Source organism: Danio rerio, chromosome 13 (assembly GCF_052040795.2).
Source record: "Danio rerio strain M-AB ecotype USA chromosome 13, GRCz13ab, whole genome shotgun sequence".
Taxonomy (NCBI): domain Eukaryota; kingdom Metazoa; phylum Chordata; class Actinopteri; order Cypriniformes; family Danionidae; genus Danio; species Danio rerio.
Window position 1 is genome coordinate 19457329 of NC_141033.1, and position 18778 is coordinate 19476106.

The window sequence follows — 18778 nt, forward strand, 5'->3', positions numbered from 1 at the left end:
TTTAAAAATAAGTATTTATTCATATTTCTTTATTCTAAATCTTTAGGAAAAAATGTTGGCGTATCAAAAAGTGTGGTGCAAATCCAGCTGAAAATAGTGCTTAAAATGTCACTAAAATGCAGTTATAAAATGCTCAGCATATATAGGTATCACAGATCTTTCTTTTAAATTCATTATTTGTAATGGCATTTGGCCACTAGGTGTCAGTACGCTACTTTATAACTGCGACTGCACTGCATTGAGCAAGAGGTTGGTAGGATGCGCACAGTTTTTGATCGTAACTAATCGTAACGTGCTACACAAGAAGCGTGCAATTGCAACGCCGCTACAAAACGTGAAAAACTGCACTTCGTGGGACGATTGAGACATTGTTGGAGTGGACAGCAAGGCATGGTGTTTGGGCGGACAATGACGACGAAGTTCGTTTGGTTCAAGACTCGTTGGTGCATGTGAGAACAGCTTTTCATCAGCACCTAAATGAGTTTGCTTGGATCGGCTTTCTTCTCTTTGGGTCTGATAAACAGCCAGGTACGTTTGTTGCAGCATCATCATCATAATGGCCATATGGAAATTATGTGTGCACATTTAGGCATGGGACGATAACCGTTTTCAAGGTATACCACGGTTTTGAATAGTAAAGGTATTAAAATCGCCAAAAATGTTCTTACGTTACTACCATTCCTAAGGTGTGTAACATTTTTTTTATTTACATTTTTTTTTTTTAGAAAAATAGTAACGCTATCTCCAGCCGAATATTTTGAAACAAATAAAGACAAAAGTCAATGATTCATTAGAATTATTTAGCCTGACATGTTTACTGCTCCAAAAATATTTAAAATGTTTCTCAAAATAAAATATATTGTGTTCAGAAGGGGAATAACGTTAGAATTCGTTTTTTACTCAGACACTAAGACGAACATATTTTAGAGCAGCACAATACTGTAAAACCGTTATTTTTTTTTTTCCTCAAGATTTCATACTGTCAGAATCAAATGAACAGCTAAAGCTTTAGTTGTAAAACTTGACACTTTACAGAAGTTAAGAAAATCATCAAAGCACAAAAACTGACAGTCAATTAACAAGTTAATGCATGATGACAATAACCGCTTTTTCACTATCGCGCCTAAAGTGAGCGAGCGAGCCAGGGCCAGTCACGTTTCCACTGTCACATCTGGGGCCTAATGGGGCCAAAGCGAGGCTTCTGTGGGGCAGCCTTTTTTGCCCGCAGAATACCTTGGGCAAAAGAGGGTCAGCTGTGGCTTCAGGGCGGAGTGACAGGAGAGGCGGAGTTTGCAGAGTCTGGTAAAGATGGCGTGCCGCATTACACTACATGTTGCATAAAATAAGTGATATTTCTCTGCTGCGTCCTCCTTGATGTTTCAATAACACATAATAATCTTCACACCATATTAAAGACACAGCACAGCAGCCTGTAACCTTCAGCTGTCGAGAGTTTTTGTCAAGTTTAAATGGTGGGTTTGTGCATGAAACGTGCATGGATTTGGATATTCTCTAAAAACAATACACAACAGAGTTTTTAATAATAATTTATTTATTATTTGAATACAATGATATTAATCAAATCTTGCAAACAGCATTTTTTGGGTGAGTATAACCATCAGAAACGACCTTCTTTTCTGTCATCCAGTCCTGCGCAGTGCTGCTTTATTAACGGATTGGGAAAAACTGCATGTAAAAAATGTGTTTCATGTCCTCAAACAAATGTTTATGTTTTCATATGATGCGTTGTAAAATTTTAGAACTTTATTAGTGGATAGCTGCTGAGCACAACGATATATAGCCTATATTTTATTGTTTGGTCCTGGAACGCTTAACTGGTTTATTTACTTAACTCAACATCCTTCATTTATTCTCTTAAATAAAGAGATTACCTATTAAGTGTTATATAGCCTAGGTAAAAAATGTATATTTTTTAGGTCTCTCCGCCACTTTTGGGGTGAATGTTTGACGGCGTCTATCAAAACAAGGATGTTATAAAATTTCTATGGTTTTATATAATGGATGTTGCGCTGGGTCCTTCAGTTTGTGGTGAGACCACTTGATGCATGACGCCAATGTCGGTTGGCCATTAAACAAATATAATGAATGAAAATACGTAGGCCTATGCGTATAGACAATGTAATGCTGTACAGTACCGTGTCATTTGTTTGTTTCGGTTGTCTTTATTTTAATCGTTTTCTGATGATGCGAAGATGTGCTTCATCTGTCTGCCTGATTCCCACTGAACTAGGCGGGTTGTGTGACGTTTGATTCGGGGGATGTTCTGGGGGTGGGGTTTGCGTGATGTGCTGTTAGCTACCAGCCCGACAGTGGAAACCTGACATGATTTTGGCTTCACTGCTCATGCTCCAGGGCTATTGGCACAGCCCAGCCCGATTAAAAGCCCTGGCTCGCACTGGCCCGACAGTGGAAATGCAGCTAATGAAGATTTTTAAAAGATTGTGTTTAGAGTTGTGTTTGTGTTTTATATATTATTTTAATAAATACATCTGTTTAATAAATCTGTTTTGTTTAAATGCACAAAAATACATTGCCAATATTCTCTGAGAAATGGATAAAAATATTAATTTTCAAAATGGGGTGTACTGGAATGACCTAAGTGGAAGTGATCATTTTTCCATTGATTATTACTTCATTAGCTACTCAAAGACAAAAAATCTCCAAGATGGAACCTTAAAAAAGCAAACTGGTGCAGTTTTGAAAATCAATGCAATGTGAAATACAGAGAAATGGACCAGGTAAACCATAATTCAGTAATAGTTTTTACAAACAAACTGATTGAAATAGCTGTAGAAACCATTCCAAAAACATCAGGACACCCCTATCAATGAAATGATCCCTGGTTTGATGACGACTGCAAAAAGACCATAAAAGAACGGAAAAAAAGGCAGAAAGAATATTTAACACATCTTACGAATGAAAACCTCATTAAATTGAAAATATTAAGATCATAATCAAGAAGGACTTTTATTCAATCCGAGAAACAGAGCTGGAAATATTAAATATCAAGTTTTACTTCACAGACACCAACGTAGAAAATCTGGAATATGATATGAAAAATAAAAAACAAAGAAGGTGGATCACAAATATGTCACATAAATAGTCGTAGCACCCAACTAACTGCCGAACAAGAAATTGACAACAACCTTGCAGAAACTTTTGAAAGAAACTCATTCATAGAAAATCGTCTTCCTCAATTCCAAAGAATACAAATGCAACAAGAACAAAGCCAGATTGACTTTTCCTCTGATAATGCTGAAATATACAACAATGGAAGAACTACAAATAGCTTTGACAAATTCAAAAGACCTGATAAAGTCCATTATCATTTTCTAAAGCACTTAACCTATGATGTGTTGTACATCCTTTTAAATATTTTCAGTGTAAGTTACTTTTAAACTGTAATGCGTTACTGATTTCTTGTTACTGTTTAGTTATTTAAAAGTAATCCCTTACATTACAATATTACTGTCTCAAAATTGTAATATGGTACATGACTCTATTACTTTTTAGTTACTTTCACCAAAATAACTACAAAATTAAAACTTTACATTCTAAAATAACCAAATGTACTGCAGAGCATTTTACATCCAGTAGAAAGTGATATGATGTAGCAGAATGACTGTGACCTATCCAGGCTACTAACAATATAGTATTGTCAACATGAAGGCTCAAGTCTGTTAAAAGTATTGTAGAGGTAGAGTGATTATATCTGTGAGTAGCTTGACAATATTCATATTAGACACAAGAGATTTTTTTTAATTTTCTTATTGTTGCCATTATTTTATTCACTTTAAATCCAAGTGGCTTACAACACAAAACTGTCATGCACAAAGTGAGCATGATGAACATTGCTTTTTTAGTATAAAGCTTGTGCACCAATTTCCTCTGTTTGTGGACAAACATGCTTGTGAGCTCTCAGTACACTGCTCTCTCAGTAAGATAATATGCAGACTCACAAATTGTGTCTTGTGTTCCCTCTTCCTTTTGTGCTTTTTGATATGACCTATATTGGTACACTATTTATTTACAATAACCAAGATAATAAAAAAAAGACTTGCATATACATTTTTAATCCAATTAATCATAATGTTTTGGCTGTATGTTATATGATGAGATGTTTGGAGTTTCAAACACTTAAGATACACAGAAAATAGACGTTGCATGTAAAAAATACATTTAATTTTAAAAACATTTAAACAAAATATAACTAATGCAAGCAGAAATGTAACTAATAGAAATAAGGGAAACACTTGATAAGGTATTATAGGGGAGAGTCGAACACATGCTTACAAAGGCAGATTTCACACAGTTCATTTAATTTCTGTTTACTTTAAATAGTAGCTATATTTCCTTAGTAACTGGCTCGTTTCTTTCTTCATTCTAGCACAGCATGTTTATTTTTTTAAATGTTTATTGGATAAACACATTTGAATCAATTAGCATTAATACCCATTTATCCATTTTTATATAATGCATTTATTTGCATTATTAGCAATAAAATATATATTTTTTCTATTAAAAATATTTTCGATTAAAAACATTTTTATGTAAAAAGTTCTCAACATTACACTCAAAATTAAAAAAAATATGATGACAATAGCCATCATGCCTAAAGCGAGCAGGTGAGCCAGGGCCAGTCACATTTCCACTGTCACCTCTAGGGCCGGGCCAAAGCTAGGCTTCTTCAGGGCAGCCTTTTTTGCCCGCAGAATACCTTGGCAAAAGAGGGCCAGCTGTGGCTTCAGGGCGGAGTGACAGGAGAGGCGGAGTTTGCAGAGTCTGGTAAAGATGGCGTGCCGCATTACACTACATGTTGCATAAAATAAATAAAGTAGTTAAATTTATAAGGGATATTTCTCTTCTGCGTCCTCCTTGATGTTTCAATAACACAAAATAATCTTTACACCATATTAAAGACACAGCAGCCTGTAACCTTCAGCTGTCGAGAGAGTTTTTGTCAAGTTTAAATGATGGGTTTGTGCATGAAATGTGCATGGATTTGGATATTATCTAAAAACAATACACAGCAGAGTTTTTAATAATAATTTATTTATTATTTGGATATAATGATATTAATCAAATCGTGCAAACAGCATTTTTTTGGGTGAGTATAACCATCAGAAACTACCTTCTTTTCTGTCATCCAGTCCTGCGCATTGCTGATTTATTAACGGTTTTATTAACGAATAACGGATTATTAGCAATAAAATATATATTTTTTCTATTAAAAATATTTTCGATTAAAAAACATTTTTATTAAAAAAGTTCTCAAAATTCAAAAACATATTTTGTTAGTTTAATTGGTGTCCAACAGTGTTTGGCTTAATTGTAACACTCTGTTACAACTAACCCCGCTGCGTCATGTTTTCCTCAAAACTGGCTTGCAGTCACTGTGTGTTTTTCACATCTTTCGAAATGGTTTCATCTTTTAGCCTAGAAGGCGATGATCACAACAATATTTACGTATATACTTTCACAGATTTTTTTTAAAAATAAAAATTATCGACTATGATAAAAAATACTTTTATGCTGCAAAAATGGTTTCTCCCGTGTTTCTCATCCAAATTCCGCCGAACCTTTATAATGATTGCCAGGAAGACGTCTGCCGACACTGTGGTAAAAACCTCGGAAGCATGCCAGGATTAACCCTGAGCAAATACATTTAACTCCACGTTACTTTGTGCCCCATGCTCCCTTAGCCTAGAAACAGGTGCGTTCGCTCGCTCGTTTTACATGAATGCGCTCTCGACTTGTAATACTGCGCTTATGACATTTGTCAGTGAAAAAACGTCATATGCATGTACGTCCATCTCACGAATGTACAGTCTTCTGCCATTTTCATTTATTTGCTACTTTTCCGCTGTGCGTTAGGGCTTAACATTACTGCGAACCGGGCTGAGCCAGTAACCTCAGACCTCGAGCTCAGAGGCTGAAATCATTCCGCGTTCAAAGTAAAAAGTTCCAATAGCCAGAGGGAGCTTAATGACAACACATGTGTATATTCACTAACCACCAACAGGGAATAGAACTGCAATATTTTTTATTTGTTTATGTCTTGCGGGCATATTTACCGAGTAAAATATTATTGAAAATGTATTAGTAATGCCTTGCACTACTGCGTTACAGAATTTTTTTTTACTGTAATACATTACTTTTGTAACACATTACTCCCAACACTGAATATTTTTAACTATATATGGACATCTGGAAAGATACCATCTTGTTGGAAAGAATCTTTAACCATTCCTATACCTAAACCAGGTAAAGACCACTCAGATGCCAATAATTACTGCCCTATAGCCCTTATAGCTGTCTGTGTAAAATAATGGAAAGAATGATAAATGATCGACTTGTGTGGTCACAGAGAAGGATCAAAATATTTATAATCATCAGTGTGGTTTCAGAAGAGTAAGAAGCACAATAGATCATCTTGTGAGACTAGAATCCTATGTGCGAAATGGTTTTATTAACAAAGAACATACTGTAGCAATATTCTTTGACTTGGAAAAATCATATGACACCACTTGGAGAGATGGCATTTAAAAAGGCTTGTATGAAATGGGTTTTAGAGGACGTCTACCTGTTTTCATCTCAAATTTTTTAACAAACAGGTGTTTTCGAGTTCAGATAGGAACAACTCTGTCAAATAAACATATTCAAGAACTTGGTGTGCCACAGTGAAGTATATTATCATTTACATTATTTAACATCAAAATCAATAGCATTGTAAATGCTATTGGTCTAAACGTATTCTGTAGTCTTTATGTGGATGATTTGTGCATCGGTTACAGGAGAAGAAACATGGAAAATATTGAAAGACAATTACAACTTGGTATTAAAGAGCCCATATTATACATGAAATAAGGTCATATTATGTTTGTAAAGGGTCTCCAACAACAGTCTAATATGCATGCAAGGTCAAAAAACACTTTCATGGTCTTATAATGTGCATTTATTTTTACCTAATTATCCCAGCGACTCCCATATGAATGGTCCAGTAATTGAGTTGTTCCCAAACCTCTCCTTAGCGTGAAGCTAATCTGCGCTGATTGGACCAATGACAGTCTGTTGCGATTGGTCGACACTGACTGCCTTCAGCGAGAGACAGAGTGAAATGCCCAGCAGCTAACTATTTTACTGAGCAAAAACTCCAAGAACTGGCGAGGAGATCTCCTAGCTTGTCACATTCTGCTATTTTCACACACACACACACACACACACACACACACACACACACACACACACACACACACCCTCCTCGACGGAACGTATACAAAGCAGCACGCGTCGCGTTTTTTAACGTGGCTTTGCATGCGGTATGAGAATATAGCGAGTTAACCTGAAACGGTACACACGGTTACAAGTAACAAATCACAACTAAATACATTTGCAAGCTAGAGTAAACGCGGCAACAACTTTAATCGCACGTATTTACACTTGAGAAATGGAGGAAGAAACCGATCCATGTGCTGACATGTCCATCATTACTCTTTACTGATCCTTCCTTTAACAAACAAATTATTCTTTGTAGCATGTAGTTTCCAGAAGTTTCCAGTAGTTTCCCACTGCTCAAGCAGGGCTTATGCTGAGACTTCAATCGACCTGTGTGTGTGTGTGTGTGTGTGTGTGTGTGTGTGTGTGTGTGTGTGTGTGTGTGTGTGTGTGTGTGTGTGTGTGTGTGTGTGTGTGTGTGTGTGTGTGTGTGTGTGTTGTTTGTGGCTTATTCTGTGTTAGAGGGCGGGGCCGCAGGTTTCAAATCTCCCGGGTTTGCGCGTGAGCGTGAATAACTTCGTTGTCACGTCATGGCGAAACACCTAATGACTCGTTATCAAGACGACTCGTTTGAAGCACTATGAGTCGACTCTTTTGTAGCTGAATCAACAGTTTTTAACACTGTACACTTACAGATTTGAGCCTTTAAGCCACTTTAAGCCAGATTTAAGCCACTTCACTTAGAGCTGTGTTACACACTACATGGAAGGGGATTTTCAAAAACCCAATATGGGCTCTTTAACAAAATGCATGACTGGTCAGTCAAAAATGGATTTAAGTTCTCCATGCAGATCAAAAACTGTGTGCATGCATTTTTGTCATTACGTTCTCTTCACCCAGAACCAAGTCTCTTCTTGGAAGAAGAACCTATAAAAATTGTAAAGGAAACTACATTTCTCACACACCTTGGATAATTAGCTCTCATTTATTCCACACATCAAACTCTTAAAAACAAAAACTTTGAAAAAAATTGGACATCCTTAAAATTCTGACCATCACTAAATGGGGTGCAGATTGTACTACAATGCTTTGTCTTTATAGAACCATGATCGGATCCCAAATGGAAAATATGATGAAAGTATAGTGTATGGATCCCCTAGAAAATCCTACATTAAAATGCTGGATACTGTATATCACCAGCCTGATCTCACGAGAAAACGTAAGTATTTTACGTTTTGCCAGTTTAGTGGCTAATTCGTACGAATTCGTATGATTTCAGTCTTACGAAATGATACGATTTTAAAAAGGAGGCGTGGCACCTAACCCCACCCCTAACCCCAACCGTCATTGGGGGAAAAGCAAATCGTACTAAATTGTACGAATTAGATCGTACGAATTCATACGAATTAGCCACTAAATGAAAAAGTTATGAATTGCCGTGAGATTGTGTTGATATCACACAGGACTACGAATCTCATTGGGAGCATTTAAAACATCCCCTGTTCAAAGTTTGTATATTAAAGCAAAAGAACCATCTCTTGAAAGACGACATTTAAAATTTGCACTTATATGCTGTCAAACTGAAATCAAAAAGAGGTAACCCAGCTTATCCTTTAGTTTTCCACCCTGAATATTTAAAATTGTATGAAGACAGAGCCAATTATATCCGTCCTTTTGGAATTCGTATGAAGCCCTATCTGATGAATATGGGTGTTAATAAAAGCTTTCACTACCTGTTTTAAGCCATATTCCTTCTTGGTGCAACTCAAAAAAATAAGAATCTTATGGAACCTAACCAAACAAAAGAAGTCCTTCACTCACCCAAATAAATACAAACAAGAATTCAAACAAATAACAGACAATCTCCCTTATCATAAACCCATATATACAGATGGATCGAAAACAGACAAAGGAGTAACAGCAGCAGTGGTGTTCAAAAAGATGATGTTTTTGGTACTTTAATTCCAGGAGAAAGTTCAATTTACACAGCAGAAGATTATGCAATAAATATGGCTTTAGAATGAATGGAAAGGACACAGTTCCATAACTTTTAATTTGCACACATTCCAAATCCTGTCTTCAAGCACTTGAAGCTTCTACTGTAAGCGTGACCACCCCATAATTTCCATGATTGTAAAGAAAATGACAACACTAGAAAATAAGAGGTTCAGCATTATCTTCTGTTGGATTCCAGGTCATATGGTATTACATGAAAATGAACTGGCAGATGAAGCAGCAAAGCAGGATATGTCCTTGAAAGTGACTGAATGTTTAATTCCTCCTGAGGACTTGAAACCCACAATCAATTTGTACGTAAACGAAACGTGGCGAAGAGAATTGGACAACTGCATAAACAATAAATGACATGAAACTTACCTGAAAATAAACTAAAGACATTTAGCAAATTATAATTTTAAGACCAGGCATGATCAAACTGTCTATACTAGATGTCAAATTGGACATTCTGGGTTGACACATTTATATTTACTGAATAACGAAGCACCACCTAAATGTAATTACTGCCAGGCTTACCATTAAACATATTTTGTTGGAATGTGGAAGTTTTAATACCATTAGACAAAATTTTTTTTTAAGGAGAGTACTTTAATGGACATTTTTAAAATGGTACAACCAGGAAAAATCTTAAATTATTTATCAAAAATAGAACTGAAAAATCATATCAAATTTTATTAATATTTAATATTTTTGTCTAAGTAACTTTTTATTGTAATAATAATTTGTTTTTGTCATGTAATAGTTTTATGTACATCCATTTTGCAACAAAACAGCCATAAGTTGCCGATGTGGCTATAAATAAATAATAGATAAAATGCTGAGTACTGTACCTTCATTTTAGTTTTAATAACTGTTTAGTAACTCTTCAACTTTAGTTGCCATGCAGGACAAAGTTTTGAATAGTTTTGGTTTCAGTTTGCAACACCAACACTGCTTGCTGGCTTTCATTTCAGAGTAAGTGAAAAAGAAGCAATAACCCACTTCTGAACTTCATGCCCTTACAGTTCAACCTACATGTATTTTGAAACGGAGAATAAGTTTCATTTTACACTGCTGAAATGATCAGGTGTTCTTTGTGCGCCCAGGGAGCCTGTGTGTCTTCAATTTAACATTCTCAATGACTCAGGATGAGCTTCAGTAATGCACACACTGGCCCCTTGGTGCTGCTAAAGCATCTCAGAAGATCCGATGTTTAAAAGGGAGCTGCAGAGCTGTGAGTTAGTAGTCAGCTGCTAAAAGCCCCTAAAATGTTTATATTACTATGTTGTTGTTGTTGTTTTTAGAAATGAACCGACTCCTTTAGTTTACCTTTTAAATTAAAACAATTTTTTATTTTAGGAACTATGCAAACAATTAAAATAAAGATAACACTTGACAATAAGGTTGTATTAGTCATTGCAATTACTAACATGTACAAACACTGAACAACACGTTCATTACATTATTTGTTGATGTTAGCTAATAAATGTGTTTTATGTTTATAAATGTGTTCATGTTCATTGTAAGTTCATATTAACATTGCTAACAAGCATTGATTTGGATTTTAAGGCATTAGCCTACTGCAGTATGATTAATAAATGCTCTAAAAATATTTTTAATGTTAGTAAATGCAATAATTGATGAAATGAAATATTATTGTAAAGTGTGAACCAAATAAAAATGACTATATACCTGTACATGCCTTGTACACTTGTATATTTGGATTCACTACTTACTTGTATTTTTAAATATATGTATTATTTGTTTTTTGTTCTGTCTCTGTAATTCTGTTCCACTGTAGATGCTCTGTCAGGAAAACAAATTCCTCATATGTGTGAACATACCTTGCAATAGTGTATATACGCAAGTATGCAGAAGGACTTTTAATTTGTCAGTAACTTGGGTTAAGCGCTTTCAGTAAACTGTATGCCATTACAAAAGTGACGCGTTTAAGTTCTGTTTTCTTTTAAAATCGGTGATCTCCACTTGCTGATTGATATCCGATATAAAGTGAGTCTCAGATTGTACATGCAGCACTGCATTAAATTACATTTTTCCTCACCATGTCTTTAAAATATGAACATTTATTTTACCCCAGTATATTCAATGGAGCTATTGCGCTAGCCTGCCGATCCTTACGGGTGCGTGCGAGAAAAAGGCTTTTTGTTTTACGATTGAGTAACTAAATAAATGCCAAAGTCTATTTAACTGATTGTATTTTAATTACAATACAGCATCGATGCTGTAAAAGGAACCGTATAAAATGGAAAAAAGTCACATTAATCATTCACCAGAAGTTTATCAGTAAGGGAAGAAACACTAGCTCTGCATACACCCTATAAAGCTCTTTCTGATTATAAAGGCAAAGACTATGTAGGCAAAAGTGTAAAACAACATTTTGGAAAACTTTTTTACCTATCATAAGACACAATTATATACGAGCAAAACACTTTTACCAGTCCTTAAACAAATGTACAATGACAGATTCTTTACACCGGAAAATATCGGCTCGTGTGTGACTTTGTAGATACAGTCCACAATCAAGGCACAGCATATGTTGACTGATAAAGATATCAAAACTGAACTCAACATGTAGTCTTGAACAGCTCAGTTAGATAGGTCGACACTCATGCTGAACTTTCTGACTTGGGATCATATGTCCCATGTCATTATATACTTTTCTGCTACACATATTAAAATCAATAATGTTTACAACGACACTGACACCAAGTAATAAGTAATAATGTTTATTTGGTATGGGCATGTTTTGTTGCTGTGAAAAAGTGACAAATCTGCCAATCTCTTAAGCATTCCCTAACATATTGAACACATTGATGCAGTATGTCTAGTCTGCGCCCTTTAGAAACTCCAAACACCGACCACATGTAAAGCAAAAACGCGTTAGGCTGCTTATGTGTTTGCTGCAAAACATCCCTAGACCTCAGTCCATGCTCGGTCACCATAAATTTTATTTACGGCATGTACTCAACAACACGAATTTACTGCGCTCACCACCAACGACAACACCACCTTTCACCGCATCACTTCCGGTTTATGATACATTCCTTTTCCCTAAAAAATCTGTCATTGTTTTATTTTGGGACTGGTAAAAGTGTTTTTAATATATAATTGTCTTATGATGGGTAAAAATGTTTTACAAAATGTACATTTTTCTCAAGCTTCGCAAAAGTGTTTCACACTTTGTATTGTTGTAACGACTATTAATATAAACCAACACATTTTTTTCATAGTCCATAACAGGCATGGGCCAGTAAAAGATTATGACGGTATGATATCCTTGCATGAAAATATCTCGTTATTGTGATTACTGCTCCAAAATAAGGTATTTTTAGGGGGCTTTCACACCAGTTAATCGATTGTTTTGTTTCTAAACAGGGATTAAAATTGTTACAATGTTGCTTTTTGTGCTTGGTGTGGTTCGCTTTCCGACGGCAAAGTTTCTAAACAGACCAAAATAGCTAAAACAAGTCGCGTGCGAGTGTTTATTTTGCAGAATCCCACTCAGCTATCATGCATCCTTATTTTAATTTATGGCATTGAGCAATAAAATAAAAAAGTGCTTTAATTTTGAATGGTGATACCCACAGACATCATCACCAAATAAATCAGAGGTAAGACTTTTTTATACAAAACCGATGTCTAGAATTATGCATTATAGGCTTTACAGAGAGAAATAGCAGATAAACCAAGACTGCAGTTCAGTCATGTGGTCAGTGGTGTGAAGTAACTAATTACAAATACTCAAGCTACTGTAACTGAGTAGTTTTCACAGGAGTTGTAATTTACTAAGTAATTTAAAAATGTGTACTTTTACTTTTTTTAATTACTGCAAACTGTTTGGAAGCATTAAAAAAATGCCCAAAAATTGTCAAAAATTTTTACACGCATTGACCCAGAGACTGTTTAGATGCATGTCACTGATGAGAATATGATGGATGTTTACTGTATGATGACCGAAATGGCCTTAAACACCCATAGGCACAAGACGTCAACATGATGTCAGATTGACATTGTACCGTAAAGTCATGGAGACGTTGCATTTTGTTTGGAAAATTGGGTTGACGTCAATGTCCAGTGTCTAACCTAAATCCTACAAAATATCAATATCTAATGATGTTGCAGCTTGACGTTGTGTGGACGTTACCACGATGACGTCTATCAGACATTGGATTTTGGTTGCCAAACCCGATGAATAAATGTCAGTATTTGATGTCAATATGTCGTTGGTTTAAGATGTTGGCTCCACATTGGATTTTGATCATTTTCTAACAACCTGAATTCAGCCAAATATCAACGACTATTGACGTTGTTATTGGATGTCAAAACGACGCTCTCCTTAGACCATGCCAGACATTGAATTTAGGTCACCTGATGTCACAACCTATATCTAACCTAATATTAACATCTTAGGACATTGTGTTCCTGCTGGGCAATAACTAGATGCACTACAGAATGTTACGTTTACACACACTGCTTTTAACAGTGTAATACTCACTACTTTTGAGTACTTTTAAAAACTCTATTTTTTACTCATACTTTGAGGATCATTTACAACAGATACTTTTACTCGCACTACATTTTTAGACAAGCAATGGTACTTTTACTTGAGTGATTTTTCAGTACTCTTTTTCACCACTGCATTTAGTCAACGGATGAACAGCTTTCGTTAATATTTCAGCATGCTTTCACTTTTTTATTTGACATGAAACGCACATTTACCGGTAGGAATGACATCCCGCCCTACTCATAATTCTCTCTTGCCTATTACGTATCCATAATACACTTGCCTATTACGTATCCATAATACACTGTGATATAGCCTGGTTCGTTAGTTCGTTGAATTCGCATTGCTTTCACACTAAAGTCGATTCACTCTAGTGTTTGGTTCAATCAAGCCGAGACCACCTCATTTAGGTGGTCCCCGACTGATTGTTTAGTAGTGTCAAAGCACCCTTAAATGTCTGGGTAAAAACAACTGCATACCAAATGCCTGCATACTTATTCTGAACTACAGATTATTGTGTGAAGACACTAAGGACAGCAGGAAGGACACAATACCACTTTGACCTTGATAGCTTCAGTCTGCTGATACGTCCTCTTCACGTCAGGTCAGATGCATCCATCATGTAGCTGTGGCGGAGCTAGACATTATGACATAGATTTAAAATGCATCGAACATTTCAATATGTTCCTTAGGATTCACTTACTGTAAGTGATCAAAATACATTATATATTATTGACATTATGTATATCAGTATATGTTATAACATTGCTATAAAGTCTAGTTATAATACAAGGTTAACTTGCTTTGTTGATTAAATAGAGAGAAAGAGCTTCTCCAATCAAAATTAGAGAACATTTTATAAGTAATATATTATATTTTTATCTTTCAAAAGGAATTGTGGTTGTGGCTTTACCATGCTTTTTTTCTCCAAAATATTTGTCATAAGGTGAGTAATTGTCAACCTGACTATAAAAAAAGTTAAAATAGTGAAACCCTTTCTGAGTTGTTTGTGTAGGGTGTATTTTACAGTACTGTAGTAATGCTCAAAGATTACTCAAAAACACACAAGTGCCAACTTTACATCAGTCACTTTCATAATGGACAAACGGCACGTCCATAATGAAGCCTTTTCCTTGTAAATCCCAAAACAAAGTCAAATAAAACTCATGATTTTGATAAGGGCGACATTGTGGCTCAGTAGTTAGCATTGTCACCTTACAGCAAGAAGGTTGCTGGTTCGAGTCCTGGCTGGGTCAGTTGGCATTTCTGTGTGAAGTGTGCATGTTCTCCCTGCGTTGGCGTGGTTTTCCTTTGGGTGCTCCGGTTTCCCCACAGTTCATGCGCTATAGGTGAATTGAATAAGCTAAATTGGCTGTAGTGTTTGTGTAAATGAGTGTGTATTGGTGCTTCCCAGTACTGTGTTGCAGCTTGAAGGTCATCTGCTGCATAAAACATTTGGTGGATAAGTTGGCGGTTCATTCTGCTGTGGTGACCCTTGATGAATAAAGTGCTTTTAGTCTTTTGGTCACACCATAACGCATGTTTATCTCCCTCATTTAAAATATAAAACACATTCACAGATTGATATTTTTCTGATCTCTTAAATCTGGGGTTAATTGTTTTGGAAAATATAAACGGATGTTTCAATATGCTGGTAACATATACATTCTGTGAATGCATTTTACAAGTTTTTACTGCACATGGCACATCCACACTGATGAATTGCTTTACTTCAACAACAACGACAAATTATTTTGTGGAAAACACAGTGGTTAAACTTGGACTAGAGCAATTATTGCATGACTGTAGCCGTGCTTTAAATTTTTTTGAAAGTCACAGCAGTCAAAAATAAATATGAAATGTAGTCTCTATCATTTACACTAGCCTCTTACAAATACTACTGTCCATATTTTTGTCTAACATTAAGTTCAAACAACCCAGAATTTTGTAGTTTCGCAAGAATTCTTTACTCTCTGCTGTTATCTTGATTTGCTCTTCGTCAGTCTCCTCCACTCCTCACTGACTATAGTGTTTGTTAGCTATAACTTTGTCAGAAGAGATTTTCCAGAGATTTTCAATCAGGTGTAGATCAGGGCTCTGGGCTGTTTTTTTTATTATTTCTGTTTTTTTTTTTTTTTTTGCCTTTTGTGACGGGACTCGTTGCTCTGCATGAGAATTCATGGCTGATTGGGTGATGAACACAGGAAAGAAACCGCATGTTGTAGAAGGAGCATCTGACAAGCATTTGCGTTCACTTTCTCTTGCATTTGTCTTTCATGTACGATCATTCTTTTTTTTTTCTTGACATGAATGAGTTATTGACATCGTAAAGATGCAATATTCTTGAAATCACTTTTTGGAACAAACAACTTCTCTTTGGCCTTTTTCTGGACAACCTGCCATCCGAGAGTTTGTCACTTTAAAGCGACTTACTTTCTCACAAAATCTATGAAAACTGGAAGGTTTGGCTGCTAGTTTAATAGGATTTTTCTTATAATGAAGAAATTAACCACCAGCTACCAGGTTAACACCATTAACTATGAAGTATATGAAAGTATTCTCAAAATTCGATCAGTGTTCTTTTTCAAATCATACAAATTGAGGCTTTCGAATGCTTTATTCTGATTGTTTTATAAGTCAAAAGATGAATGGAAATTTGGTTAGTTTAACCCTTTCTAGGACACTCCTTGAAATACTCACCAAAAAAAAAAAAACCCTGTTAATACAACTGAGTGTTAATACAAGACTTTTGAAATTTGAGGGCTTTTTGGTAAGCATTTTGTGATCAATGTCAATGAAGTTACCATATTTGGTTCTTTAACCTGATAAAGGTTTAAAGGGAGTAACTTTTATTGTTTTTTAGCATTAGCAGTTTTTAGCATACAGAAAAATTCTAATGAAGACATGAGCTGGAAATATATAGCTAAACTGAAAATGTGTTCTTCAAGGCATCATACAAATCACAGAGATCATTGTATGCACATTATTTTGTTGAAAAGGTCTCAAGAAGCAGAATACAAACATAATTTGTTAGCTGGAGATCTAACAACAACAAGCTACAAGTAAACAGGTTTTGGGCTATATGTCTTCTTCAAACTTTGATAACTCACAGTAGATCACATATATTTGCTTGGAGTGAGTGTTCTCAAACTCAAATGAGCTCAAACACTGTAAAGCTACATGATGAGGTCTGATCAGTGATGATGCAATGTTTTAGAGTGTAGGGGGAGTCAGTGGATCACAATGATCGGGGAATGTTTTACAGCATCATGTCCCTTACTGATCTGCAGATAAAAAAGTAATAACACTTTTAATTGTACACCTTGATAAGGCAGTAATTGTTTTGTTGGCTTTCATATCTGACAACATGTTAATAATTTTCAATCAAATTCCTATTACAGCCTTTGTCCTGAAATTGTGTCATTAGTCATGATCACCATTTGGCCTGGTTGTTAGTTTAGATATTAACCAGTGTATACAGTTACATATATAACTTTATACAGTATATGTCAACTAATATATACAATTATTAGCCCTTCAATGACATATTTTTGAAATATGTCCCAATTGCGGTTTAATGAAAATGTTTTTTTCCCAACAAACAATAAATTGAAACAATATTTTAATAACCAGTAACAGATTAACAGAATAACAAATTATTATAATATCTTATATAATAATTTAAATTGCATGATAATAGTTTTGATAATATTGTTTTCAAGTGTCTTGTCATTTCTCTGGGCTTCTTCTATGAACTTTGATCTTTTAGTTATTTTCAGTTGATTCAGGTCACTGTATAAGCCATACTAGCAGCTTTATTTTCTTTTCTGAAACAACTTGAGCATTTCCTTGGCTGTGTTTGAGGTCATTGTCTTCCTGAAATGTCCACCCTGGTTTCATCTTTATGTACGTGTTGGGACTAAAGTAGCTAATATTCATTTACTCTGATGAGGGGCAGGGTTTCTGAAAAAATTACTGAGAGTTTAGCTGCTATCTGGACTTTCCACACATTTTTCCACTTCCCTTTTTTCATGTGTTTAATAGGGTTTGGTACCGAAACCCGGTACCATTATATCATTTGTACTTTTGTAATTGGTATGTATCAGACCGAATCACCATATGAATTCCGGTGCCTAATTTCAGTGCCACTTTATTTTTCTGCATCATGGAATGCATAAAAGGCGCCCATAGGTACGCATTTTTACACCATCTATAAACGTTTAGTTCTAAACAACTTGCGGAATACGGACAGGCGATCTCAGGGGTTTGTTCTTGTTGCTTAGGGAATGGACTCATTTGGTGAGCGAGAGCGATTCTCTTCAGATCAACACGCATGATTGCGTTTATCAAATTTGCTTAAACTAAGCATTCTAAAGTGTATTTTACAAGCAAGGATTCTAACACAGCAACGTGAAGCAGACACTTTACAAAAGTTGCGTTTGTAAATGGGGGAAACACGTCAAACTTAAAGACACATTTGAGGGCTCATGGAATCAACTTAAAGGCAGAGGAATGCACTGTCTCTGAAAACTTGCAACATCATCTGGCACTTTTCAATGAGTCTAGACATGAACACCAATGCTCCGGTTTTAGTATGATTAAGACAATACTCTGATTAAGAGTCTAGACTTCCATATAAACATGGATTTTTGATCACCTTAAAGGACCACAGACACCTGCATCACGATATCCAGAAGTTTTTTCTTTCCATTCAATGTGCAGTTAAAGTATGGTTTTTTTTTTTTGCAGAAATCCTGCCACATTTTTTTTTACAGTACTTGTTATTAAATGTTAAAATTGTGCAATCCAAACGGGTGGATGGGGCTTTAATTCACTGCTTTCTGTGTCCTTACCGAGGATGTAGCTAAAGACACAGAGCTAATGTGATTATACAGAAGCAGCTAGAACCTTGTGACCCTGCGATCACTGAGCGTATTAAAGACGCTAAGGAGAAAAGAGCTTTTAAACCATCAAGTGCAATGCAGCTTTCATATATTTATTATTATCATTTATTTTATTTTA

At 35.5% G+C, this 18778-nt stretch overlaps 1 protein-coding gene and 1 long non-coding RNA gene across 2 annotated transcripts in view; one reads left to right on the forward strand and one right to left on the reverse strand.

The window, feature by feature from the left end:
* vdac2 (voltage-dependent anion channel 2) overlaps positions 1 to 18778 on the reverse strand; it is a 732443-nt gene that overhangs the window by 17674 nt on the left and 695991 nt on the right. The gene's annotated exons all lie outside the window — the stretch shown is intronic.
* On the forward strand, positions 233 to 4873 carry LOC147834176 (uncharacterized). Its single transcript, XR_015505907.1, has 2 exons — positions 233 to 528; positions 4686 to 4873. It is a non-coding gene; the product is annotated as an uncharacterized LOC147834176 (long non-coding RNA).